The sequence below is a fragment of the Rousettus aegyptiacus genome, unplaced genomic scaffold, assembly GCF_014176215.1.
Source record: "Rousettus aegyptiacus isolate mRouAeg1 unplaced genomic scaffold, mRouAeg1.p scaffold_m13_p_10, whole genome shotgun sequence".
In the NCBI taxonomy this organism is placed as follows: Eukaryota; Metazoa; Chordata; class Mammalia; order Chiroptera; family Pteropodidae; genus Rousettus; species Rousettus aegyptiacus.
Window position 1 is genome coordinate 48681777 of NW_023416285.1, and position 25996 is coordinate 48707772.

The 25996-nt window shown below is 40.4% G+C and overlaps 1 non-coding gene and 1 pseudogene across 1 annotated transcript; one reads left to right on the forward strand and one right to left on the reverse strand.

The window, feature by feature from the left end:
- Positions 1-10104: 10104 nt before the first annotated feature.
- Positions 10105-10883, forward strand: LOC118608672 (annotated as a pseudogene).
- A 13692-nt stretch (positions 10884-24575) lies between these two features.
- LOC118608813 lies at positions 24576-24678 on the reverse strand. Its single transcript, XR_004953192.1, has one exon. It is a non-coding gene; the product is annotated as a U6 spliceosomal RNA (small nuclear RNA).
- Between the last annotated feature and the right edge of the window lie 1318 nt (positions 24679-25996).

Here is a 25996-nt window from a genome sequence, read left to right on the forward strand (position 1 = left end):
AGATCTTTATAACATTTGTACTTTATATACATGTGTATATGTACACATACACCTTCTACTGGTTCTGCTGCTCTGGCTGAAAGCTGACTTTGAAATCTCCCAGTCTTGAACGGGGCCCTGAATAAGAGGGCTTTGCAGCAGTCTCAGATTGTGGGCCACTGTCCTGAACTCAGGTCTTGTAGCCCAGAAGAAACAGTGCTAAGAGAGGAAAAAAGTGGTACATTCATGATTGGACTGGAATGAGTCCAAAACTAAGCAGAAACAAGAAACCTAGATACCCTGCCACCTACCTCTTTAGGACCAGTTCCTCACATTCAGCTCGAAGCTATGCACCTTGGGGATGAGGAAAAGAGGAGTTGGTAAGGCACCTGATAGAATTTGAAAATCAGGAAAAAGTCCAGGCAAGAAGCATATGCATCTATTCAAAGGAATGGACACAAAATCTGCATCTGTATCTCACATCAATGACAGTAACCACTATAGAGGCAGCACTGATCAGGGATGCTGAGTAACACCACCTTGGACCAAGGACTCATTTCAAGGTTAAGGGGGTAAGACAATGACTATAATATCTACTTGTCTTTATATGTATCCCATCACCTAAATGTTGATGGTCTTACAGATGAGTCTTCAGGAAAGCATTCCTACAACCTAAGTTGATGACTTAGTAACAGCCTGTTGATCTTTGACACCGTCCTCCAGAATATTCTCTACAAGTTGAACCAATTACTATTATGTGGTGCTTTGTTCCCAAACTCATGTGAGATAGCAGTAGTCAATGCAGCCCCTCTTACAACTTGAAGTCGTGTTTGAGGCTCTGAGTGATGACATGTTGTCTTGAGGGATGGGAGACAGATTCCAAAAGGCGGTTCTAATAAACCTGGAGTTAAGTAACTTTTTGGTCATTTGGGCTCAAACCAGTAACCGAGCAGGGAAAGTAAGTTTCTTTTACTGACAGCATCATTAATCCTAATCATGAGTTGGGGTAGCTGTTATTACATGTTGGCAGGAATTAGTATGTCTAGAACTCAGAATCACAGGAGAGTGCCCTGGTGCTCAGTGAAAATAGGCAAATTGCAACAACCAAGGCATGACAGTCAAGGCAACTAGGGACTCACACTGGAAGAATAAAGGTGTAAGTATTCCACTAGGCTAGAAATCTAGTCCAATATAAATGCTGGCCAAGGATAAGAAAAATCTAGAGAGAGACTAATAATGACAATTACATCCCTGGGCCTACCTGCAGAATATAACTTCTCACCAACCCCGCTATTTTAAGGACTGTGGCCAGCAACCACCTTGACACCAGTAACTGCTTGTACTCAAAGGCAAGGCAAGGAAGGACATGGATAATCAGCTTTTTTGAAACTTCATCCTTTATCTCCTTGTCACTGAGTTAGTCTGCAGCTAAAGTACAGTTCCACCACTTGCCATCAGCTTCTTATTTCAGGCACCCATACTCAATTCTCTACCCAAGGGTTTTCTCCAGCACCACGTGAGTTTTCTCCACCTGCTTAGTGGATAGCCTGCTTGCAGAGACAAGCATCAACAAATGAACAGGAAACAGTAATTGAGTGATAAATACTTTAGCTTCCCCACTCCTTTGAGAATCAATTCCTAAACATTGTCGCTTTCCATATTCCATTTGTTTCCTGAAGACATCTCTGAAATAAGCCACTTAAATCTTCACCTCAGAATCTTCTTTTAGAGAAATCTACACTAAAAGTACTCAAAATTGCAATACAAAAGTCACATAATTGTTCCTAAGTTACTATATGATAATTTATAGTTGCTATCATGATTTATTCGAACAGATGTGGGAATAAACTGGAAGCATAAGCTGTACAAACTGAAAGGTAGGCAAAATAGTAGAAAAAACACTGACTATGGAATAACGGAGATGGGTTCTTTCAGTCGTATCCATTACTGTTGCCTTGAACAAGTCACATCAGTATTTTTTTTTTTCATTTAAAAAGGAACATTTTATTCTTCTGTGAATTCTTTCAAAAGTTATCTGCAATTAGCATAAGAAAAACTTTAAAGCTCTTATTTTCAACATTTTAGGAACAGATTCATTAACAAGAAAGTTTACTATCATTTTCATGGCCACCAGTAATAATTTAGATTAGCATGTGTAGACTAAGAGGTCTGTGCCAGCACCTAATGACCTTGCCACAAAGGCCATGTAAGAAAAGCTTGAACCACAGCTGATACGAGTTTTCACCAAACACCTTGTGAACCACCTGGAACATAAGAACATTAAGAGGCTTATGAAGAGCACCTCCTCCCTTCATTGTGTATTAAGGAGGTTGTCATGAACAGTTCTATGTCTTCAGAGGTTTGTTGAAGTATGAACAGTGTCTATGAAAATCAGATTCTACTAAGGAGTAGACAATAGATAGACTAGCTCTGAAAACAGATCGCCTCAGAATGTCAGATTCACCTCTATCTCATAGGCTAGAATCAAACCCAAAGGCAGAATCAAGACAATGAAGAGCCAGCATCAGCGGTCTACGTCCCTCATAAGATCTATGCTGCTTAAGAATAGGAAGACAAGTGGGATAAGCCCTGAATCCCATGGTACAGCCCAAGATGGAAGCACTGCAGGTACATATCTTGGTAACACTCAGTGGAGAGCTTTGATGCTTAAAGTGAAGGATTCCTTGTTACCCAGACACTGAACATGGCCTGCTAGAAGACGAATAATGCTAAGTTGGCATCTTCTGACTTTTGAGGCAACACACAATTGGATGTGCTACTTCAATTTGTCAAGTAATCTAAAAGCTTGAGGCCATAGGGAAGCTTCACAGCAAATCCAGCTTTGTCTGCATGTGCTATAGAATAACTCCTAAAATTTTGTAGGCTCCAATTCAGAATCGCTTCCCCTAATAAGGACGGGCTCACAAGTCAGGTATTTCACAATAAGTTTGAGGATTCTTCAGTTCTGCTTGTAGGTAATGTGGTTGAAAGGAATTATACAAGCAGTATGACAGGTAGGCCATTTTTTCCTATAAGGATATGGCCGAGAAAAAGCAAAGACTAACTGGTGGTTTCATTATCATATCCAAATATGCTCTTATCTAGTTGAATAATGAATAGCAAAGACAATGTGTATTGAAGCAGAGGTGAGTACAGGATACATAGGGCAAAGCAATAGAGTAAGCTACATATTTTAAGCAGAATTTCCCATTGCACTTGATATGGAAGAGTGCTCCAGCATAGTCTTTTTTTTTTACCCAATATTTTTGTTATTCCTATTTGCCTACATCAGCAGGTATTGGTGGTGATTTGTAGCTTCCTGGAGATGTTCAGTCATGGCTAGAGTTCACGTTAATTTTTACTATTCTATGGCTGCTCTCTGTCTATATGTAATAAGGTTGTCAAGGCTATTTAGTTTCAAGACACTGCTCATATGACATTTCAAGTTATGGAAAGAAAGTCTCAAGCGTTCCTTAGTGCCTTATTGATACCTGTATGTTCCTCCAGCTTTTGACACCTTTGATATTGCTAACTATTGACAAATTTCATCTATTGAACTCCCTGGAATGGGCTCCATTTTGCTTACTGGATCCTACCTGATACAGAGTCATGAAACCCACTCATGGAGCACCATTGTCCATAATGCTGGTATAGAACAGCTTCCCTTCAAAGTGATTTGAGGGTACAGCGTTTGAGGGTACAGGGAACTTACTATCGTGAAGGATTTAATGGCTCTCTTCACTTGACTGGCCACAGCCAAGACATTTGGGAAATGGAAACTGGTCATTCTTGCTCTTGGTCCACTCTGGTATTCCATCCTATGAACAGCTAGATACCCCTAAGATCATGGAGGTGGCCATTCCTTCAGTTCCCTGAAGTAGGCCCTGCTATACTGAGCTTAGTAAAACCCTACTCAACATGATAGAAAGGACCGATAGCAATGCCTATTCTTCATCCTGGAGAAGGTCTGTTCCTAGAACCATCTCACTAGCCTATCAGAGCTTTAAGAAAGAGCTAAATACTGTGCCAGAGTAAACACCAACCCAAAGGTGGGTCTCCATAGCCCAGAGCCCATTGACACTGAATCACATTCACATACCTGAATCTGGTACAGAGAAAGCTGGTCCCTTGAGGTATCCAAGGGTAAAAAGTAACATCCTATGAAACTAAAGGGAAGTTAAGCATTTTCTTCACGAAAGAGAGAGTACCCTATAATGAGTTCATCCTGAGAAAACTGTCCATGCTTAGAGAAGTACCATGGTTCTAGTAGTAAGTCTGGGCTGTAGTATAAGGTGCTCTGAGTTTCCCTTCATCTACCAGATCCAACGGGGCTAAGAGGTATTTGCAATGCATGAAGTTTCTCTATAAGTCTGAGAAACCCAAACAAGCTAGAATGTAGACCCCCAGGATTCTAGAGCAAGGCCATATCTTCTATGGCAAAGCACTATTCTCGATTTGAGAGAGAGAGATCATGAACTAACTACTGGGCCCTAGTGGAGATCTAGCCTTGAACATGACACCAGTAATATCCCAATTGGAGCTACCCATAAGCTAGGTTTTATTGAATCTAAATAACAAGATCAGGTAGGACAATCATTTTCTTTCCTTCTAAACTTCTTTCATTCAATTAATGGTACCACCATATTCATCAATGTTCATACCAGAAACCTGAAAGCTACTCATGATCTCAATTACTACCCACTCTTATGACACATCCATTCTAGTTTTAGAGGCCATCTTTTTTGCTTGAAGTACTGCTATAATGTTGAAGATACTAGTCTGACCATAACACTCCTCGTCTAAAACCATCCAATGTCTTCCCTTGTTTTTTAGGTAAGTGTTAACACTCTTGTATCTTTCAAGGACACCTGCTCTTCTCTTCAGCTTGGTACTGTTAATATCAAACTGCTTGCAGTTCTCCATATGCTTTGTTTTTTGTCTACATGGAAGACACTTTGTTCTAAATCTTTACTTTTTCACAGAGAATTTGCCTAAGACTTATTTTAGGGCTCACTTTCCTTGATCCTACTTCTATCACTAATTTTGGTACCTCTTCTTTACTATTAGTCAGATGCTCTACTGTCATCACCACGTTAAATTCCTTCCACTACATTTCTATTTTCTCCGTTAGGTTTATTCATTTGAAGCAAGGCGGAGTCAGACCTTATTCATGTAGGTCTTAGTTTTTATGGCCCCAGAAGCATGGATTCTGGTGCCAGAAGCTTTAAAGTTGTGGACAAGACCAGTTGAGCATGCAAGGGCTCTTGGAAACAATCTGTTCCTATAGCTATTTATTCACATTAACATAGGGAATTCGAGAACCGTTGGACTTAGAATCTGAGCTGATATTGATATCTTGAGATCCAAGTATCTTGACACCATGTTAAAGTGCAGACATACAAGAGGGGTGTGTCGGGTAATAAATGGAGTCCTAGCCAAATATTTGGCTGACAACTAGTCTAGTAGGTCAGAGCACACCCAGAAATTCCCGCAGAGTGTATAGTTGAGATTAACATACTTGGCATTTGGAATGACCCCTCATTGGGTCTTTGGCATGTGAAGTAAGAGCTATCACAGTGGAGAAGGTAAATTGTGAGTTTCTAAAAATGTCTCTAACCCAGGCAACTTAAGTCAAAATTATTGCGTGCACGATGGCCAATATTAGTTTTATGCTTGAGAATCAAGCAAAATGATTGGTAGTTCTTTAATTTCAGATTAAGTCTACATTCTGGCCCATAAACAAAGTGAGTGGGTACTGGAGAATGACTAGTCTTCAAGTTCAGCCAAGTATTAGCCCTAGCTTTCAATTAGTGAGATTTTAACCAGTACATCTGGGTCATCTACTTTGTATGAAGGAGAAGGGGCTCAAAGTGAGAATGCATATAAACACATGAGCAATGGCTTAGCTATATGGTTAACAGTCTAGAAGGAAGACTAAAACAGACAGGATGTTGGCAAATGAATACAGATGGACATAGGGAGATTGGCATGAAATGAGAATGTTTTTTATTCCATGTTTACACCCACTAGAAAGGATCCACCACAGAAGAGGTACTGAATAACCGAGTAGATACAATGGCTGCCACCTGACATTAATCACACCGTATTTAGAATGGCAGATACATAAGTGAAGTGGCCACAGTGGCAAAGAGGCCATATATGGGCCAAACATTATGCATTTGTTTTTATCAGAGCCAGTCTAGCTACTACCACCTATGAAGGACCAACCTGCCATCAAGAGAGATCAACACTGAGTTCCCAGGTTAGCTGTATTCCTTGAGAGAATCAAGATGCTAATATGTTGGAGAGGATGCAAAGAAAAAGGAACCCCCATACACTGCTGGTGGGATTGCAAATTGGTATAGCCACTATGGAAAACAGTATGGAGGTACCTCAAAAAACTAAGAATTGATCTACCATATGATCCAGCAATCCCTCTACTGGGTGTTTACTCCAAAGACTTGAAAACCCATATCTGAAATGTTCATAGCAGCATTATTCACAGTGGCCAAGACATAGAAGCAACCAAAGTATCTTATGATAGATGATTGGATAAAGAAGCTGTGGTACATATACACAATGAAACATTACTCAGACATAAGAGATGAAACACTGCCATTTGCAACAATATGGCTGGACCTTGAGATAATCATACTAAGTGAAATAAGCCAGACAGAAAAAGACAAAAACCACATGATTCACTTATATGTGGGATATAAACTTAGAAGCAACAAACGAACAGGACGACCAGAGATTCATGGACCATAGACTAGTGGTTACCAGAGAGTAGGGAGAGTGGGGAGAGGCAAGGTAGATGGGGTAAAGCGGGTCAAATGTGGTAACGAAGAAATCTAACTAGGGGAGAACACACAACGCAATATATATACATATATGTGCCTTACTGTTAAATTGTACACCTGAAACTCACTGGGTTTTGTTAACCAATGTCACAAAAAACAATTTTTTAAAAAAGATGCTAATATGTGGCAAGTCAACTATGTTGAGCACTTTCCATCCTAGGATCAAAAGTTGCTTCTCATGGGATTAAATGTCTACATTAGTCATGGGCTTGACTTCTCAACCAGCTTTACTATAGGGGTTTATAGAATGTACAAGGGTTGTACACATACTAGTTTATGACCATGGGGCCCAATTCAAAGCAAAGAGTGTGGATAGACCATGACCATGGGATTCACTGATCACTGCCCTCGTTGTTATATTCTGCTGAAAGAACAATTGACAGCTCCAAGATAATCCTTTGCATAGATATGATGCCATCCTCCAAAAAGTAGTACATCCACTGTGTCAAAGAGGTCTATATGATGCTGTGTGCCCAGTAAGACAACTATATGAGTCTTAGAACGAGGAAAGTGCCCCACCTCTCTCTCACTGACCCACTGGATGACTTTGTTATTCTCATTCCTGCAACTCTTGGCTCTGCAGAGTTAGAAATCATTACCAAAAAACTCAGGGTGAGTTTCATTGCTATCACCTGCAACTGGGGTATTTTGACTATACCCAGGAACCACCCTATAGAAAAGCCATCATTTTGGCAGAAATGATTGACTTTGATCAACAAAGGGTGGTAAGTCTGTTGCAGTGACAGCAAGGAAGAATATCTATAGAACCTAGGTGATCTAACTGGGGACTTCTCAATATGCCTTTGCCAAGCTATAACTGAATAAATATGGTAATCCTGGCCTGAGAAGAGGATAGTTTCCATGACAATAGATCCTTCAGGCATGAGAGATTTGGTCCTGCCACCACGAACTGTAGAAAGGTGATAGCTGAGGGCGAGAGAAATTTGGAATAGCTAGTGGAGGAGTGAGGTCATTACTAGAGCAGCTGAGAGTAATTATAGCAGTGAGAGCTGTAGTTCTTCCTATTAACCTCCCCCTTTACAAGACTTTTCAGAAAGAGGCCTGTGAAAAGAATTTCTCCCCAAATGAACATGGGGAAGTACATCCGTACCACACAAGAGAAGGAACATCATAGCCATGGGAACATACCACTCAAATCTCCCTTCCCGACAGAACCTGCTATAATCGTTAGCATAGCTGACACTTTCAGGATCTGCTACAGCATTCAAGCCTGGGACATGTTTTCCTAGGGAGCAATTAACTAAAGACCAGGCAGAGGGAAATACTAGAGCCTCACCATGACTACCCAAGGCAAGACTCCTACCAGCCATATTTGTCCTGGAGCTCCCCCTCAGGCTGGCAGACTATACTGCAGAGCTGTACTGAATCATCAGGTTTCTATTCGTCTCATCCTCGTTTCACAGGTGTTGCAATGCAGCATTAAGATTTTCTCTGTTCCATATTCCCCTTATCCTCCTCACAGGCATTTTACCCATCAAGTCGCTTGGGTTTTTAACTCCAAAGGACTCAAACTGACACAGCAAGTAGCTCTTCCTCCTGCTAGGACTGCCTGCTGGTGAACACATGCCTTCTAGAACTGCATTCAGTGCTCTCCTAGCTACATACCATGAGACAGAACAGAATCCGAAGGACACTTTTGTTCTCACACCTTAAGCCAAGAAGTTGGCCACAACCCATAGTTAAACAAGTTCACATGCTATTTCCTAAAATTCATCTACAAGTATCTTATCTACAAGTATCTTTTTTACATTATCATCTATACCTCTAGCAACTAGGATCCCATTCTCCTTACTGTGACTGGAGAATTTAAAATATCTCTACCCCACAGGCTTAAAGTCATTCTATCTAGCAGATGAACTACCTCTGGCATACTAAAGCAGTTTCATAGGAAAACTAAAACTAAATATCCCCTGCACCACCTCAGAAGAGGTAGTAGCTCTGGCCAAAAGCTTCACAAAGGTTATCCAAGGAGGTCCTTCTGGATCCTCAAACTTTCACCACTTCTTCCCAGATAGGAGAGTCTTCTCCAACATTATCTTAGATATTTTGCCACTCTAATCTCTCCTGCCCAGACTTGGCCACAGCAGATATATTCCTAAAGGTATTTTATTTCTACCCTCAATTTAACTCACCCAATCGACATTCTCTTATGGCAGAAACTCGAGTCTAATACCTTAAAGAGAGTCTTTCCTCCAAACAGCCCTGATGTAGGCTGCTATTGTGAATTCACTTCTGACAGATCCAGTAAGTAGTAAATATAGCATAGGAAAGGGAGCTATGAAGACCATCTTCAGCTCATGAAACTGTGGTACATGAAACTGTTCAATACCCTAAGATCTTATCAGACCAGATCCAACAGATAGCACAGCCCGTTCTCCCAGGAGATTAGAGTTAGATCCTGTCTATCCTGGGAAGCCAGAACCACTGTTTCCAAACAAGCATATCTGAGAAGACGTGCTCATCCAGAATTTCTGTAATAAAACACTCACAAGAACCTGACAGGCTATTGTCCAAGCACACTAGTCTCACTGTCATATGCAATAGGACCTGGCTGAGTTCCAGGTCTGTCTGACCCCACCTTTACAGTAACTGCCTGGAATAATAGTATCCCGCCATGGAGGAGAGCCTGACCCTGCTGCTCTGCTGGGGCCACACCTGGTCAGGAGCACTAGGGAGATTTGAAAACCCTTAGCCTGGCCTTAGCTCTTGCCATACCAGTGTTGAGCCATGAACACGGGCCAACAGCAATGCGTGGCTGGTGTGCCTCTCAGGCTACCTTGTCATGGCCCCACAGAAATTCAGATCTCAAGTTAATGTGTGAAGTGCCACTCGCCTCAACTGAAAACTAGACAAAGTCACAGAATCAGACTACTTTTGTCAGCTATACTGCATCAGAGAACCAAGCTTGGAAGAAATGGTCCCCCTGAACCAGGCTGAACGAACCTTCTGACATAGGTGGAGAAACCCAGCTTGGTTTCACATTCTTCCAGACAAACTAGAGAGGGCAGATAGCTCTAAAAGCTAAAGAGGGGTTCAGCTACATGTGCCCCATGAATTATTCCTCCTCATTAATGCAATTTTTCTTCCCTTGGCTAAGACTAAAGGGAGGAACAATAAACTTTTGAATGGATGTACCTCATTCCTCTAGGAAACACTTATTCAGAAGAGGTCAAGAACAAAGGAATGGAAAAAATCTTCCAGTGGAACTACACAAAGTCAAGGGGTGGTGGGAGGGGGTGGAAATATGACTTGCAAATTCAAACCCATGTCAGTGAACACCAAAGAGGAACAAAGGGCTACTGCAGAACCAAACATTCAAAGAACCTCAGTGAAGGGGACCAAATGAAAAAAAGATCTGTGAGAGATGACAAAGCTTCCTTTCCACACTAACCCCTGAACTACCACCAGTTGACCTTCACTGAGACATCGTGAGAGCCTGGTGCCATCAATAAAAGTGCACACCAAAGGCTTGCAACTGGATGCAAGAGAGACTGTGAATATGCTTACCCTAATCAAGAGAACATTCTTGTCACAGTAAAAGAAGCCAAGATTCTGATAAAGTCAAAAAGAAAATCAGAGATAGAAAAGGGTGTAGATGACACTGGAAAGTTCTGATCCCTCTGAAGTGACTGCTCCCCCTGAGAAGGTGGCACCTGCTCTTGAAGGGTCTACTGCTCTCATTGAGGGAGTGAATGATGTTGTGACAACTAGAGCCCCAGAGGCTGTGCTTGCCCCACGTGGGCCAGAGTTGCAGCCACGGCTGGGAAGATGGAGTCAGTGGAATCACCACGAGAGGCCTCTGCTCTCAGGTGTGTGGTCCATGGGCAAAGTCTCCCTGCACACACATGAAGGGATAGGTTCCCAGTTTTATGGTGGGCAAGCCTGGATTCCTGAAGAACAAGGGAATCTGTGTTCTTGCTACCAGCCTGCTACTTTTCACCCCCCGCCCCATGCCTGGAAGACAATGTGTTGTGTCCCAAAAGTGTTCATAGGAATAAGGTGTTAATGAGAAGGTGCCAATGAAATTACAATGCCAGAAAAACAGGTATAGCTATGATTATAATTTAAAGAAAGATGACTATAATCAACTCCAAGGTGCCACTGACAGCTGAACTTTGAGCTGCTCCACACTCTATGCTCCCTGCTTACAGGGCTCACGGATGTTACTCAGACCCACAACAGTCTTGCTGCTTCGCGGGCTTGGATACATAGACTTTTAAAATAGAAAGGTATTTCACAAGTTACCGCTCATTCCAGTTAACAGATATGAAATTTGTTCATACTAACCAGGTGTTTACCCTTCTGAAGTAAAAGTGACCTCAGCTGCTCTATTAAAGTGAGAACCTGAGCTGAGCCTTGCAAAGGGGTTGAGGGAAGAAACAGCGTGCTGCCCCCACACTGGATTCCCCGCCTCAGTTCTGCCTCCATTAGGGGCTGCTGCCTTCTGGCTCTAAGATCCATGACTTCAAAATGTTGAGTATTTTGAACCAAAAGGAAAGTTGCTGTTCTCACCACTACTAAAACATTCTTAATATACAAAACATTTTTCAAGGTTTCTTAACCTGAGGTTTATATTGTAAGTCTTTAGGAAAAAGGGCACTTTCTAGTATTATTTCCACTTGTAATTGTTTCTGTATGTTTTTGCCACTTGAAATTGTTCAAGGTTATAGTCTGAATTGTAAATACATATTTAAAATGTGTGTAGAAAATGAATTATTGTATTTAGGAAGCTATTCATTGCATGCAAATTGTTAATATTCTTAACTCAAGGTTAAGCCAAAAGCCATAATTTTCTTTTACATGATTCATTTTCTTGTCAATCATACTTCAATAAAATGGCTAAGTTGTACATATTTATACAACTTGAGTTTAATTAGTTTTTAATTTGTGTACTTGCTAAATGTGAATCTTGGAAGGGATTTGATGTTTTTCACTTGTTTTGTGTTTTCATGGCAATTTCCAATGTTGTATTATGAGTTTTTGGATTAGGGGATATTTCCCCCTCCAAAATGGACTAGAAGAAGTGGTAGAGTTGGAAAATGAGTAAGAAAATGAAAGAAACTAGAAAAGAACTTCCTAGTATTTCAAAGGAATGGGAATTCTATTTCACAGGGACAGCAAAACTACCCTTTAAGCCAGATTTTTTAAGTCTTCCAACTCACCTGCCCAACTCCACTGCCCATTCCAAGGGACCTCCTCTTCAAGGTACTCTAAGTATATACCCCAATGGATACTAAAAGAGCAAAACTGACTATACCCACCAAGAAAGGGTAACTGTTTTTTCATTGAATTTGTCCTTTATTCAAGGAACCATAGCAGGCTCTTATAAAACATTGAAACAAAACATGAATTTCCTTTTGTGTGACCAACTATTTCAGCTGGGGTGCTCCAATGCTAGAAACCAGTCATGTTACATACTTCCACACTATTTCCTTTCCATTAATATAAACCTACTGAACAATGCTACTGTGATTATGCCTACAGTATGATTTGGTCATCCTATGGCATCTAAAGGTGCAATATGACTATAGGCAGTCAGCACTACAAAGAACACATGGCCAAGTAGCTACAAAGTTGGCTTCCCCCTGCCATGCCACTGCCTCCTCAGTTCTACATGGTCTTCTGGCATCATTCAATCCAGCGGCCACTGCCTCAATCTTCCCCAGCTGTTTAGTGTTTCACTGTTCCATTTCCCAGTTAATCTAGGAGTTGTGTCCTTTCTTTCCTCCTAAAAGCAAAGAGAAAAATTTAGGCAGTCCTCAGCTCCTTGCCTTTCAAGAGCCAGCTAGAGTGAGACATCCATTGAAGACAATGGTAATTCCATGTCCTTTCTCTAGCCCCAGTCTGGAACATAAGACAATCCTTCAACAAAAGGACCCAGGGAATTGTGATCAGCTTAGTCTCAGGTGTTAGTTCTGATGTTGACTATAATTGCATGCAAGGTTTTTCTGAACTTTAATGTTGAAACCTATCTTCAAATGACAATTGAAAGATCAATATAGAAAAGAGATTTAGTCATAGCTGTTCCTACACAGGCAGACAAGGGAAGGTCCCAGAGCCCATGTCTGGACATGCTTCATCAGTTACAACTCATAGCCACTGTTTTATCAAAGACCTCTGAACAAGGTAGAATTACTAAGGCATGACTCTTTATTATATCAAGATAGTGTATTACAAGGTCAAGACAGTTCTTATCATGTTTCCATTTACCTTCTTTTCCTGATATCCAATCACACAGAAACCCTAAGATCAGTCCAATATTGAGTAGAGAATTTAGATCTAATACCACTCTTTATCCTTATTTTATAGATGATCAAAATGAACCTCAGAAGAAGCTACTTACCCAGGTCAGAAATAATTCGTGGCTGAGTTCTGTGACAGAACAAGCTGCACCTGGGATGGTTAGGACACGGACACTACACAGGGAAGCTACACCTCAGACACAGCCACTGTTCCTGGTTTGACTGCCTAGTGCATTGCCAGTCCTGGAAGACTTGGGGATCTAAGCAGGGATCCGGTTCTCGGGACTGGTGTTCAACATGGAAGCTGTAGGACACTCAGTGTTCCAGTGTTTTATGAGTAACGTGTTATAAACATCCTCTTTTGTGTAGGCTCTGGATTTTAGCCACTCTTCCTGACTTCCATTCATTTTACCATCAAAGACTCACAGACAACTATAGCTGCAGACTAAGTCCTATATCAGATCAAGAAATAATTGCCCCTACTCCTAAAGTGATCAACTATTTTCTTATCCTATGCAAAATTCCCTCTATACTTTGTTTTCAACAACTCTAGTATCTATTTCTAACCAGACAACAGGCTTGGTGAGGGTCACTGATTTGCCAACAGGTTGCAAAGCCAGAAAATTGAAGATCTAGAACTCTACTTCAGGTCCATCTGCCAAGACTGTTCTAATCACTAAATTATATCACCTCCCTACAAATCTCAAACTATTCCATGGAAAAGTAGCACCTCCAGAATTTTTTTTTTTTTTTACAGGATAGGCTTAGGGAATGATAGCCTATTTTGCAAGGAGATGCAGACCTGGAATACCTTTTGCAGAAAGATAACCATAGCTAACTGGCTAGTGATGAAGGGTTGAAGGTGAGTTTAAAATACAACATTCCTTGATTTTAAATATCTCCAGAGCCAGCTGTGATGGCTTTAGTCTTCATTCTGGCCAACATACCTGTATGAGACTAGTCTTCCTACAAGAATTAAAACACAGTACTTTACATTATCCTTTTTGAGTAGCATTCCTGTCAAATCCAACCTAAGGAGGACCGGGCAAATGGCATAGATGAGAGACTTTGTCCATCTCCTCTTGTGACTACATCAAAGTTGTGACAGAAACACAAAGCAAACAGCAAGCAGAATCACCTGGGTCTGGTTGAATAGAAGCGTAACTAGGGAGAGAAATAAGAAGTCACCCTGCAAGAGTAGGAGGAGACAAAAATGGCAGGCCAGTCCAAGAGGCTATGGCAGTAGCTACTGCAGATGTTCCTCTTAAAGGGGCAGTGTCTTTGACCAGACTTTCACAGTGAAGGACTCACTCGCTATGAGCACTGGCACCTGGTCAGCTACTCAAGGGGCACCAGGGACTTACAGGGGTAGATCGAGTTGTTTGAGCAAGGGCCAGAAGTAAGGATTTCTCCCAGGCAGAAATGCTGGTGGTATTTATTGTTCCTCTGTGGAGCCCTTCCCACTCCCAGTGTGTGGACTCAGCACTGCCATAGCCGAGACATCATCAAACTGCGTAACAGGTCGCTTCACCCAGAGGGTTCCCTGAAACTACACCTCCCCCAACTCACAGCCCTACTCAAGCCACATCCAGTTGTGGCCTGGGTGAGCCCTGTGCCCCTTGCTAAGCAGCTCCAAGACGCACACCAGCCTTGGTTTCTGGCATGGCCCTTTGAGGCAACTGTAAGTACAGCATCTGTGGATTGCTTGCTGACTCTTATCAGGTAGTCCTGGAGGGGCACAGCTTGGGGATACACTTGGCCTGCAGCTGAACCCCTCTCAGGACTGCGCCGCTGGACACCTACTACACAAAACCACACCAATAAGACTGGGAGACATAGGAACTTTGCTTAGTACATAGAAACAGACACATACAAAATGTGAAGACAAAGAAGCAGAAACCATGTGAAAAAACAGAACAGAGATCCAAGAAAAATGGAATCAAGCAATCCATTTGGTTATAAAGATGCTCAATGAACTTAGGGGAAGTGTAGATAACTCAAGGATATCTTTAACAAAGAGATAAAAAAATGAAAATGGAAATTATAAAAGGGAACCATTCAAAAATGAATATATTATCTAAGATGAAGAGTATATTAGAGGGAATCAACAGAATGGATGAAGAGGATCGAACCATCAATATAAAGGATGGGGAAGCCAAGGATACCCAATCATATCAGCAAGGATATGATAATTTAAGAATAATTTAAGAATATAATAATTTAAGGAGCCTATGAGAGAAAATTAAATATGAGAACATCCGTGTTTTAGGGTACCTGAAGAACAAGTTGAGAAACTACTTGAAGAAACAGTGATGGAACACTTTCCTAACCTGAAGGAAGTAGACATACAACCCCAGGAAGCTCAGAGAGTCCTCAAAAAAGATGAATCTAAAGAGACCCACACCAAGATACATCATAATTAAAATGCCAAAGGTTAAATACAAAGAGAATCTTAAAAGCAGCAAGAGAAAAGCAATTACCTAAGGGGAACACCATAAGAAGCAACTGACTTCTCAAAAGAAACCATACAGGACAGAAGGGCTTGGCACAAAATATTCAGAGTGATCTAAACCCAGGATCTATAACCAAGGTTACTTTATCCAGTGAAGCTATCATTTGAGTCAAAGGACACATAAAGAGCTTCCTAGTCAATTAGCTAAAGGAATTCAGTAAGCCAATGTTACAGGAAATGTTGGAGGGACTTAAGGAAAAACATTTATCAAAAACATGAAGAATGGTAATAACTATGTATCTATTAATAAATACCTAAAATGGAAAAGAATTTAAGTGCTCCAACCAAAAGTTAGGGTGGCTGAATGGATAAGAAAACGAGACCCTTACATATGCAGTCTACAAGAGATTTACTTCCGATCAAGAGACACACAGACTAAAACAGGATGGAAAAAGATATTGCCTTGATGGACCTAGAGAGTATTACTCTGAATGAAGTCAGAAAGAAATACCACATGATTTCACACACATGTTTATTTTGTTCTTTAGTTTCCACAACAAAAATGGAAACACTCAATATTTTGAGGGCTATTAGAAGGAAGGGGGCAGTGGAGAATAGTGAAAAAGGACAAAGGGATTAAGTACAAATGGATAGTTACAAAAGTCATGGAGATATGAAGTGTAGCTTAAGAAAAATAGTCAACAATGTTGTAATATGTAAATGGGAAGAAGGGTACCTGATTTAGTGGGGTGATCACTGAGTTATACAGATCTTTACTATGCTGTACAACTGAAATTAATGTATTATTGTATGCCAACTCTAATTTAAAAACTCACTGAATTGTACAATATAAGTGAACAACTAGTTGTCTATTTTATTTCTATGAAGCTGTAAAGAAGTTAAGAAGCAAACTCATTTGTCACATTAGAAACTAAGTGCTTGAAGTACTAACACTGTATTCATTCTGCGTAAAAACATTTGATTCAATGAGTTATACTTAATTCTTCATAACACTACCAATCATTCTGCAATTGTAATCCTTTGAGTTACCTATTTTAATAAATAAAAGTTTTCTATTTCCTTCCCTTTTGTTTTTATTATGTTTATCAAAATGTAGTTTCATGTCTATAAAGCCTACTGGGATTTGGCGTTTATTTTAGTAATTCATTTTACTGTATTTTACAAAATGTTGGCCCGTGGCAGCTTAGGAAGTGGTCCTATACCAAATAGTCTGAGTTGAACTAGTCTAGGCTGCCCCAGCCTTTTAAACTCATTTTGTAAAAGTGATTAGTACTGCCTAGAAAATTAACCATTTTATTCTTGTCATCTCAGCCCCAGGTCCTAATACTTCCACCTAAAAATAGGAAGGTGTTATTGGGAGAAAAGGTGCTTTTTCTCCAAGATCAATCAGAAGCCATTGTTCAGGACTCCAACCAGCCCAAATTTTCAATTCTACTCATTTTCAAATATCATGAGCAAATGAGAGCAAAGCAACTAGCCTTTGGTTGGAGGAATGGAGGGATGGTGTTGATGAATATCAACCCCATAGAGATAGGAGACCCAGATGAAAAGAGGCCTCCACAATGAAGACTGTAGCAAGTACATGTCAATGACCATAGGAAGCCGACCTAATGGGGTCTAATGTCATGACCTCACATTGTGGAGTCTGGGTTTCTGTTCAAGAATTACACACAAGGTCTTGCCATTTAAGCAATTTAGGCTCAATCACCAATTAGAGCTTTAAAGATCTTCCAACAGGGGCTCTTAGCAAGCACAGAAAAAGGAAATCTTTAAGTTGTAAAACCATGACTGCTTTGCTAATTTGCCTGAAATTTAGGGGCTGAAAGTGTGAATACTACCACTTTTAAGAGGGGCTTACTTTACCCCATTTATAGATGTAGGGAAATAAATTTTTTAATTGAAGTCCACTAGAAGACACTTATTCTTGACTTCACATAATCTTCCAGAAAATAGGTGACCATGACTGTCTGCTGAGTTGTTAGAAATGCAGTCACTCAAGCCCTCATCAGGACAATTATTCAACATAGTTGTAGAACTTTGTTACGTTCTGAGACCCAGCGTCTCTTAGACCACTTCGGAGTTTCTCACATTGAGTCCCATTGCCCTAAAGGCTCTGTGTCCCTGCTGCTAAAGACACAGTCCTAGGACTTAGTCTATAGCAGTCAAATACCAGCGACTGATTCAGGAAGTCAGAGGGTGAAACCCATCTTAAAATATGGCAGCTACTTAAATTGGTGAGTTTAGTATGAAAATTTGAAAATAAGGCTGAAACGAGAGTTTCAACACATGTTACATCAATTTGTGGTTATTAATTCGTGTTTTACCAACTTATTTATAATCTGAAGCAAAAGTTACTTTTTGGAAAAAAAGTTTAAGATCACCCAAAAACCCTGTTTTTCTGGCTTCTCCCCCTCTGCAAGTATTTAGTAGTTGGAAGAATCCAGAGTCAGTGATGAATTTAAGGTATGAACCTACCTTAATTCTCTAATGATTACATGATTAATGTGACCTAATTCTTTACTGAGTTTATTAATTCACCCAAGCACTGCCTTTCCAGTATTAGGACATGGTAGATACTTTGATTCATGCTGGAATGAGGTTTATTAGGAAAACATCACAAATAGAGCTATAAGATTGTTACTTGGGAGAGAAAGCAAGCTAACAAGGGAATAGAGCCAACAATGGGAATATTGAAATAAAATAAAGGGATCAACAGACTGGAGGTCCATGTGAAGACAGAACAATCTTAGTAGCACTGAAGAGGGAAGAGTTGAATAAGCAAGCTAAAGACAGGCCATTGAGTGAAACAACTGGGTTAGTTGGGAGAACAGTGCAAGGTTTTAACCACCCATCCATAAAGTAGAGTAGAAGTAATGAAGAGTGGAGCTGACCTCTCCAGCTCCACTCTCAACTTCAAGACAGTAAAGATTTGTATGCCTTGAAGCACTGGTCAGACTGCAGATCCACTTCATAAAGTGATTTTATTTTGTTTTTCATTTTTTATCATTTTTTTCCATACAGTGATTTTAAAACTTTCAGTTAGTTGTTGACATTTAAAATTTGGAAGATTTTCTTGAAAGAAAGCTGGACTTCCTACGAGAGTGGAGTTTCCATGAACATCTCATCACCTCTTCACTCAGAACTAGCATCTGGCTTTGGAAGCAGATCTTGGGTTCAAAAATCCCAGTTCTTATAGAAGAGACATTGGGCAGTTATAAAAGTTAATAACTACCTGGGACTGAGTACTTGCAACTCATTTATCTGGCAGTGAGCCAGTACGTAAGCTCTTTCTTGAGTAAGTCAGTGGAAGTAGAAACTGACTATTGTAATACCTCAGTAAGATTTCTACATCAATTCTAGTTTATCAAGTGACAGGTACTGATTGCTTCACTGAATTAGATAATAGTAAAATCTAGACTCAACAGAATACTTAAGTAGAAGTATATACATGTGTTAACTATATATGAATGACAAGCATTCAAAGTTATTGAAATAGCCCAGAGATTAGAGTTAAGCCACTAAAAAAAAAAAAAGAAAGAAAGAAAGAGAAAACAGCAAGAGATGTTCTATGTTTTTATGACATTTGTTCCACCTTTTTATGTCTCCGTCATCATTTAATCTGATGCAAACACGTACATGACTAAGTGAATGACACTTAACCAGTCATCTTGCCACACCAAAAGCTTCCATTCACGTAATGACAGAAGCCCCATGTTACCCAGAGTTGACATTTGAGTCATTGTATGACAAGAGCCAAGTAAACAGACTGATGTGGGAAGTGGCTGTTCCCCCAAGACATCTAGTTTCATGCTGAGCAAGGTAAGAATGATTTCTACCCGATTATGTGTGGTTTTGGTTTATTTTAGAGATGCAGTTCGATATTTATGTGACACCTAACCCTTAACTATAATATTAAGCATTAGGTGAAATAGTTGTTCTATCGTCATGTTATAGCAAGTCCTAAGGACAGTTTAGCTGTACACAGAAAACAATCTAAAAATGAATAATTTGTAAAGTTGAGATTAAGGAAGTGACTTAACCTCTGGGCTTCCGGTTTTCTCTATGAAATAATGAAACTACCCCATAAGGTATTTACTATGAATATGTGAAGCAGTACAATGATATCAAGTTTTAGCTACTGTTGCTACTATTTTTCTATATCCACACGTGTTTTAGGATTAGTCATAACCTTGATCTTCTGTTCACATAACCATCGCTATAGTTGTACATATTTAAGCAATAGACATGTATATAGACTAAGAATACTTATAAGGAAAAGGGGGAACCATAATCATCTGCTTGAGATGAAAGCCAAGTGGTCAATATGGATTAAGGACAGGGAATAGAATGTGAACATAAATGCTTAAGATAAGTGAGGGGAAAAAGTGGTGTAAAACTAGGTAAGAGTAACTAGCATGAACACAAGAATGGAACCACGAAAATACTAGTGAACACAAGCATAGTCTGTTATAGGTACCCATAGCATTGTTTCGGTAGTCCTACTTTCCAGTTCATCTGGGGATCTGTGTCATCTATTGATTTGATAAGTCTTCCTCACCTCTGTAAGAGGTATAGGAATCTAGAAAACATTCTAAAGTAAACCCAAAATACCCCCAATTCCTACAAACAATGTGGATGGATGGAGAACAGGAAGGCATACAGTAGCTAATACTTCAGAAAATTTCTGTAAGCCCTTTCTGAACTAACTGGTGAACCTGTTAGTTCAAGTTGTTAGTAGGAGTCCCCACAGAACCACAGGGTTCTGTTAACTACCAACCAAGTTGCAAGAGTTCAGGCAATTCATTTAATACCTGATCATAAATTAAAACAAGCCCTATAAAATATAATTCCAAGTTTTCTAGTTTTTAAACTCCAAAAAACATCCTATAGCCACATCCGAAACTTATGATATTATTAACCAAATGTTACCTCAAAAAAAATAAATGAAAAAAGCCCTGTGAATTATGGTTATGATATAAGAATCTAAGAAAACATCTATTACCAAACAAGGTCATTACTCTTTTGCTGAAACCCTGTAGATTCTTGGACAAGGCAAAATATTGACTGGATTTCATTTGTTAGCATTTCCTGACTGAGGTGACAAACTGGGTATTTGACATCTGGGAGTACAGCAGGCCAAGTTTTTTATAGCCTATTAAGTGTTGAGTCCAGTCAGATACTAGTTTCTCCTTTGTCTATTATGGGTGTAGCCGCTTACATCAAGACCAGTTCTGTTTCAATATGCAAGGGTGGTTATATGCGTACATGTGTAAGAAATGCTTTCACCATTAAGTCACGTGTCTCTGGCCAGTCTCTTGGATTTCAGAGTAATCACATATTAGCTCAAGACCACAATTGGTGTTTACAGACATCTCAGCTGGAGAAAGACTCAAAGCCTGTCTTAAAACTGGATTGAGGCCACTTGTTCTGCGATTTGAACCTCTCCAAATTATTGGAAGAACACACAAAGCGAATGCTGCCTGTAAGAACAGTAACTCCTCAGAGGTTAAGGTAACTTGACAAGGCATCAGATTCTAGGAACCCTTCCAGTTACCATGAAGGATTAGTTGCCTCTCTAACAGCTTAACCACTGGTATCCTACAAGGTGAAGAAAACAGCTCTTGTATCACAATTGTCTGAGTCACAAGTTGGCCCAGTCCATTCTACAAGCTAAGTGGTTACGAACTCATTTGGAAAGTGTTCTAAGTATTGTATATGATTTAAAACTGCACCAAAGCCACAACAATCAGTACCTATTGAGGTTCTTAATTACCCTTACTATCACACAAGAAATACTCCAGCATCACAGAGAGGCAGCAGCAAAGAAGCACCTGAGCTTCCAAGTCATTGGAGTTATAACTGTGACAAGGTAAATAGGATCCTAGCTTCCTCAGATATAATTAACATTCTTATAGGCATAAAATAATTCTCAGCTAGGGTCGATATTCAAGAAACATAGCAACCCCCATCGATAGGTGATTGGATAGAGTTATGGTTTACATACTATGGAAAATTACTCAGCCATAAAAAAAATGAAATCCTACTATTTGCAATGACATGGATGACCGAGGTTATTATATTGAGTGAAATACGTCAGAAATACCAAGTGATTTCACTTATGCACAGAATCTAAGAAACAAGTTAAACAAAAACAGACTCACAGAGGACAATCTGGTGACTGCCAAAGGGGAGAGGGCTTGGAGGTCTGGAAGAAAAAGGTGAAGAGTTGAAGAACAAATTCATTTAAAAATTGTCACAAGGATGTAGAATACAGCAGAGGATTATAGTCAGTAGTAGTATAACAGCTATGTGTAGAACCAGATGAGTCATAGAGTAATTGGGGGATCATTTCATGAACTAAATGTCTAACAAATGTACTGTATACCTGAAACATTTTTAAAAGATACATAGCAACCAAATTAATGATTTTATAGTAATAGTGCCACCAATTAATGTAGTATAAGTTATTCAAAACATTTTAATAACTCCAAGTCAATGAGTTTTATAGTTTTGCTACTAGTCACTGAATGATGCTCCCACCTAGCTATGATTAAACAAAGTTACCTCCAGATGACTTCTCCATTTGCGTAATTATAGGACCTCTGAAGATGTGTTACAGCTGGAGGGTGGCTGGGCATTCTGCACAGGAGATGTGACAAGTTGTGTATTTGCATGCAAGCAATCAAAACAAGGTCTAGATTCTGAAGCCTGTACCTCAGCACCGCCTGAAAGTGCCACCAGCATGCCTCCCCACTGCCAACGCTGCAAAATTCCTACAAAATTCCAAAAATGCTACACACCCACTCAATCTCCCCGTATACTAGCAGCCACCCAGACCACCAACATCTGTACTGGCCAAGCTCCTAGGTTCCCATTCCCCAGCTTTGGGACTTCTGCTGGCCAGCACCACTAGGGGACTTGCAGTCTTAGCAAGTAGGTAGCTTTTACCGATGAAGTATTTCCTTAATTAACACCAGGATAGTAGAGCATACTGACTCTGCTTCTGTCCTTTCACTCCTCAAACATTTCACACAGAAAGCTTTGCATTATTTGGGGTGTTATATCTATAAAATAAACACGAATTTTCTCCTGTTTCGGCCCCCTATGACTAAGGAGATCATACTAGCATCAAAGTCCAAATTGCTCGCTCATATCTACCACCACCACCATCCACTACAGCAAGGCCTCAAAGTGCCCCCAGTTTTATCTGGGCCCCAGATGAGCTGAAGGAAAAGTTGGTCTAGGTTCTGTTGGTAAGTAAATGTCAACTGCCCAAAAACCCCTGAGGGAAGTACTACTATTATGAACTTCTTATCTTCTAAATGAACCAAAGTGATCTGCATTCTCTCCATTTCACCATGTGAGAACCTAACTATGATAATTGAACAGATAGTACTATCACCTGACTTCCTTACTCATACACCTCGGCCTGTTCAACAGCCCAGCTTGAGTCTGGGGCTCAGTCTCTCATGCCCTTCAGCCTCACCACAGCTCTCTGAAGCAGGATTAAGGAGCACACACCCTTCTCTCTTCTCTACCTTCCTGCTCCCAAAACAAAAGCTACACCCTGGCAAAACCTCCAGTGAATATAAACACCTGTGGAAAGTCAACCCAGCTGTTCTGAATTCCAAGCCAGCCTGAATCAGTTCACCTAGAGTTAAGTGAGGAATTGTGTTGTAAAGAAGATTCCCCCCACCTACTCTCTAGAGAACTTAATTCAATGTGATATTCACTTACATCGGGCCTTACACAGGCATAGCATCATCTCAGATTCCAATTAGTCACTTAAGCAGGTTTATACTCCTTAACATAGCACATCGCTGAAAAAGCACTGAGCCCATGAGTGTAATAAGAGGCATAGAATTTCTACCATGAAAAGACTATGTTTTGGAGGGGTGGGGCATTATGATGGGAAGTTTAGGCCAAATATGAAGTCCACTCCAGCATCATTTAAGTTAATTCAAAAAAACAGACTTGAAGAAAGTTCAAATTCCCAGCCAGCTTTCCCCTCATTCTTTACTGTGGTGATTTGTACATTGCCATTGATTAAGCACCTTGAGTCACAACTGGGTGTCTTTTCCTTAAGCTGTGTTGCAGGCTCCTGCAGGACAAGGCCTCCTTTCCAGGGGCGTTGACATCAGTCATCTTCAGACCACTCTCACATGAAGCAAGTTTCAGAGGAGAACTGTTTGTTTGCTGCCAGCCAATCACTTGCTCTAGTCACCAGGCTCATGGCCATGGCTTTAGTTTGGGAGGTGGGTGTGGGGAAACCTACCTCAGCTCTCACCCACAGGCTTTTAAAGGATTGGTTCCTCAGAGGGAGAAATGCCAGCCATTCGAGTTATTGAAGGACAGAGCTCCCAAGTGAGAGCACTTTCTCCAACTTCACCTCCATCCCATTGAAGGTCTCAGATCTAACAGTGTGGTAGCTGAAAAATGGCTGCTAGAAATTACTTGCAGCAAATTACTGTTTGCCTATTGCCGTAGGAACGTAGGCTTTTAATTATAGGAACATAACATTCTAATAACAAGCTTTCTGCTTCTGCACCCCCACTTGCACACCCGACCTGTGGGTCGACAGGTAATGAATAGAAGAAAAATAGACTTTTGTGTTTAGACAGAATGAAGAATGGGATTTTGGGCTTAAAAACCCTGTACCTCTACATTTTGGTGCTGCTTAATTTGGGGTCTACGTACCCCTGGCAGACCCAGCTGGCTAAATAAAGAGTGTTTCCTATAACTCACTGAGTTCTGGTGGTCCGTGTGTCTTTTGGGGGCTGGCAGCTACAACAGTACTGAAATAGACATCATGGAAGTCATGAGACCGAGAGTGTTCCATTCTACTTAAGCTTAAGTTCGCCACAAGAAATGAGATTAGGCCTAGGTAAGGAGTTTCTCTAAGAATTTGGAGAATGCCATAACCAGATACAACCTTTAGGTGCCTTCCTTAACAGGGATTCTTTTTGACAACTAATGGTTTTTTTTTTTTTTTTTTTTTTTTTTACTGTGGAACACTTTATGAATTTACATGTCATCTTTGTGCAGGGGCCATGCCAATCTACTCTGTATCGTTCTAATTTTAATGTACGTACTGCCGAAGTAAGCATGATTATCTTTCAATAAGATGAAGAGTTGTATTGAAACTGCATTCCCAAGTACCTTGGATATTCTCTGGGCCTGTTGAGGCAGTAGGCTAGAAATAAGGGGTCTGCATACATTCTCTCCTGCTGTTCCAACAGCAGGCTTTCCTTATTTCGCTATGTAGTATTCCACAAGAGGTTCAAAAGCCACAGGCCTGAGTTACATCTAATACTGGCCCACCCACATGTAGATTTATGGGGATGGGAGTTATAATCACAGCTACTTTAACAAATCTCTGAAGAAACAAACAGCTTCTCCCAGAGGCAAGGTTTTTTAGTTCACCTGGCTCCAGTTTCTATCACTGAGCAAAAATTCCAGGACTTCCAAAAGTGGGTATACTTAATTACAATTAAGACATGGTAGTCTTCAACCATGGGCAGTTTTAGATGATTTGGTGCTAGGAAATTTAATACATAGCTAACCAGAAAGTAGCCACAGGACCTTCGTGCTCTAGGTGAACACTGGATTCTAAGCAGAAACCTACAGAATGAGTTGAACCCACAACTGCCTTAGCCCAGCTGAGGACTTTCAGATAAGGCCACCCTGAGGATTACTCAGGGTTTGAGCTAGCAAGAGCTAGTCAGACAAGTTTTGAGAAAGTGTAAGAAGAGGTTCAGGCTGAATTATGCGCAGTGGGCAGAAAGCAGAAAGCACTTCAGACCAAAGTTCAGGGAGGAATCCACATAGAAAAGGCCCAAGGTATGGCCAGATTCCCAGTGGCAGAGGGTAATCCTACACTCTTCCATGTCTTGTTCTAAAAGAACATTTACAATTAAGCTTGTTATTCAACCTTTTCTCTCATCTTTCCAGTTACGGTTTTAGCTGTAAACTTGTCTCCTAATCCATTATACATAGTTCGATATTTAGAGTCATGTGTTTCTCCAGAGGCCTGGGCAGTAACACCTGTAGCCACCAGTTTTATAGGACTCTCCTGCAGTCGAGTCCCCTAATTGATTAGATAGATAGAAGTAGACAGCAATAGTTTTGTCCAGTATATCTATGGTGTGAAAGGAACTTTTCATTACCTCCACTATTAGTACTGACCATACATTAGAATATTTTCTTTGCCCAATAATTCATTGGGGTATTTTGTAAATTTGAAGTAAAGATGTATATGTAGGTTGGCTGGCTTTTCTTGGTTTTTATGGTTAAATATCTTTACAGAAATGGAAAGGGGGTTAGTAAACAAAGCAGGCCAGGCACTTAGCATCTTAGAATTCAAACCGAAACTTAACTAGGCTGACAATTAAGTCACTAGTATACCCACTTTTGGAATTCCT